The sequence below is a fragment of the Dendrobium catenatum genome, unplaced genomic scaffold (assembly GCF_001605985.2).
Source record: "Dendrobium catenatum unplaced genomic scaffold, ASM160598v2 fragScaff_scaffold_1211, whole genome shotgun sequence".
Lineage (NCBI taxonomy): Eukaryota > Viridiplantae > Streptophyta > Magnoliopsida > Asparagales > Orchidaceae > Dendrobium > Dendrobium catenatum.
In genome coordinates, this window is record NW_021319673.1 from 3,532 (window position 1) to 7,536 (window position 4,005).

Consider the following 4,005-nt stretch of genomic DNA (forward strand, 5'->3'; position numbering starts at 1 on the left):
GAGTAGCACCACATCTCCACTTGCTCACTGAATGTTTCAAATTAGTTATAGTGGCCATATAACCATTGAAATCAGCTACTAGAAAGAGAGTATATATGGCTAAGAACATAGGCATAGTCACAATCTGATGTGAAACATCATAGCTTAAGTTTTTCTTAGAACTAGCTTATCATAATTTTGTTACAATACTTCTAGAATCTTCTTAGTAGCTTATATAAGCATGATATTGTAAGGAGAGGATCCTTCATGATAAGCTTTGAAAGCTTGTATTTGTATTTGTTTCTCTGAATTGGGATTTCCTTCTTGCAGGTCCGATTCTTTCGACGATCGCAACATCACAATCGAATTTTGACAGTAAAGATCTTTTAGTTTGGTAGCAAAAAAAAGTAACAAATAGGATTGAAGCTTCCTCTATGTTGCATCTCTTGCAAAAACTTCCATATACTGTCGTAATCAAATCATTTTTTTTTCTAAATACCCTTCCTCGCACAAGCCATCAATGACAGAAGTATAGTTGATCACATTTGGCTATATTCCATTTGCAAACATCAATCTATGCTTTCTCAAAGCTTCCATCAACAGGCCTTATTCGAAAATATCCACAAATCCAGCTAGTATACAGAACAACATCTAAAATTATACCATCATTCTCCGGCTTTTGTACAATACTAAAAGCTTCAGCAATTCTTCCTTCTCTACATAATGCATCTACCATAGCCTTATAAGCCATCCAATTAGGTTGAAAATTCACTATAGGAAAATTTACGTATTATAGGCGGATTTTTTGACGGAAAATTGTTAATTATCTGACCGATTTAAAAGTTTTCCAGCGGAAAAAATTTTATCCGTATAACGAGCGTCGGAAAAATTTCTCATCGAAAATATGTCGTCGAAAATATTTCCAGCTACTATCTAGTAGAAAAAACAAGCCAGAATAACTAAAAAAATAATTAAAAATAGCTGGCTACGGTGCTCGACTGCCTCTCTCACACGAATTTTTATTTTTATTGAATAAAGATTATTTTTATTGACAATTCTCCATCCCAACTTATTGAAAAAATAAAAATAAATAAATAAAAGATCATTATTGTGACTCATATTTATCCTCCTCGACTAAATGAGATTCTAATTTCTCTTCAAATAAATGAATGAATATAAACTTATTATAAAACACTTCAATCGCCAGTTTATTGTCTTTTTCCTTTTTGTTTCCTCACTTAAAATTTCTTCAAACAAAACAGAGCCATGGTATCACCCATATAAAGGGCAAATTATTGTGTCCGGTGCCCGGATTCGTCCGGACACCAATAAAAACATGCCACGTCACTCAAAAATATCGGAGCCCAATGCATCCGGGTAAGGTGGCGTCTCTAGAATTGATGTCCGCATGTCAGGTGACTGGACGCAATAATTTGCACATATAAAGAGAGAGAGAGATGTCAAACATTTAATGAAAATGGGGCAGCAAATTTTTTTTTTTTTAAGAGATTATTTAATTGCCTTGAAAAGGAATACATTTTAAAAGGAATATTTTTGAATTGATTGGATGATTGTAAAAAGAATAAATGAGATTACTTTTTTTATTTGTTTTGAAATAAAATGAATGCAATGTAAAATTAATTTCTCCACAACAGTTTTAAAATCACCTTTACAAAAGCTGCAGCCATTCCAAACAGATCCTAAGATGTATTTACATGGTGTCATTAATTTGACTATTAGGGAAGATATTATAAGCTTTCTTTTGCAATATGATACAATTAGTTCTTGTACTTCTTGATCTATTATTCATCAAAACAGGATTTCAACACCTAAACTAGCTGAATATTTTTTAATAATCTGATTAGAATTTTAATCAGAAAAAATTTAGAAGGATATTTATAGAAATTAGCAAAATATTATTTTGATAATTTGGATAATTGTAGATAACAGAAATAGTGAAAAATTAAATCAGAATATTTGAATCATGAATTTTAAAGTGAGTAAATTTATCTTAAGATGATTATAATGCATATATAATTAATTAAAAAATTATTACATTAGTTTCAAAATAAATAAAATTATATTAGATTCATTTTTATTAAACTTTGATTAGAATATTTTCATCTAAAAATTTTCCAAAAAATATATCACATCATCTCTAAAAATTCTATTAGATTGTTATGCTGATGTGATCGATCGGCAATCAATGTGATTATCATTTTATTATATACTTTGGATATCCTATAGCACAATTCATGTCCATGATCAATCATAAATGATGAATGGATTAGCACAAATCTTGCAGAGATCAAACACTGAAGCAAGTGATTGAATGGCTCAAACATGGACTAATTGGGCCTTTATAAGCCACACCTAAATGAATATGGCCTGAAAACAAATTTGTACTGAAAAGCCTGTCCTTACTTTTTCAAAGCAAAACTGTAAAATGAATGAATAAAATTTAATATTAGTGTAATTATCTAAGCAAGATTATAGACTGATTTAGAATTATTTTAGATAAAAAAATTTAGCTTAAATAAGTTGGTCCCTGATTTTAAATGAAAAAATCATCAATTTAAATCCGGGTTTAACTCTATTTAAGGATATGTTTAGGACGATTGTAATGTTTTATAAAATTGATTGTAAAGTCGTGGGAAAAATAACTTAAATATTCTTATTGTAAAAAGTATATTTCCACCACATAAATATATGAAAAATAGTGAGAAAGCATTAGACAAAAAAAAAATGTTGTTATAGTCTTAAAACAAAAAAATTAGAAAACTTTCCCAAACAACCAAACATACCCTATTTATTTATTGGCTTTAAGATATAATTAATATTGTATTCTCTTTACATGTAATTAGCTTTATGCCTCAATTTTTCTACTAAACATGATAACTATTAGGTTTATTGTTGAATCTAAATATGTTAGATGGATGATACCCGACTTTACTAGCATATTTATTTGATGAGCTAAGAACATAGTGGTGAGAAAGTGGAGTAGAGAGGAGGAGAGTAAGCTGATAAACTATCCACTTATCTCAATCAAAGAATATAAGAAGTGGGATTCCAAAGGCCCAAAACATCTAAAGAAGATAACAAAAATCATGAGGTCCAGAGTAAAAAATCTCAAAATGTTTCTCCTCTCCTTTTATTTATAGGGTTACAAAAAGCGTTGTACAGAAAAAAGTAAAAATACAAACAACACGGAATACAGCTATAGCACTACACATGTTTACAAGAGAGCAAAGACAATAGTCAAGCAAGTTGTCTGTCATTGGGCGAGCTTAAGAGAGGCAACAAGGTGTAGGTAGCCCTGAGAGGAGATTGACCCATAATTGGCAAACCATCTTTTCAGGCCGCGAGTGGGGTAGGAAACTCGAAGTCACCTTGTTTTTTGCGAGGGTGAATAGTCTCTGAGCCTGATAGTAGTAGCTAAAGGAGCATGAAGCCCCACGAGTAGGCGCTTTCCTATAGCTTAGTCTGATGAGCTTAAGGGGGAGGATCTGACCGACATGAGTACGTGGCAACCTGTTTGCTTGGAGAGGAACATCTTAGTCCCCCAACATAGGTCAATCTCTCAGTAAATGTGGATGAGTAACACCCGTCATTCTCCTTTTTCCACTTCCTCCGCTATTCCCGGTCGAGGAATCTACTCTTGGGAGTGAACTCCCTTATCACGACCTGATCACAACATATTAAAATACATGAGAAGATGATCAGTGGTATACATGTATAATAATACTGGTGGACATATAGTGATTTCATTGGAGGTGAAATATATATGCAATTATGAAATAGGTGAATAATTAATTATTGAGTTAGCTCACCAATTATTGGCTTGGCCTGGATAGTTTTAACTTTTAAGAAGTTTATATGTATCAAACTTTTATTGTATTTATTTATTGTACTAATTTATATAAATATTTATTAACTTTTTTAATCACCAGTAAATTAAAATCATATATTTTCATACTAATTAAATATAATATAACATAATTTGTTAATTTTTATGTTTTTCTTTAT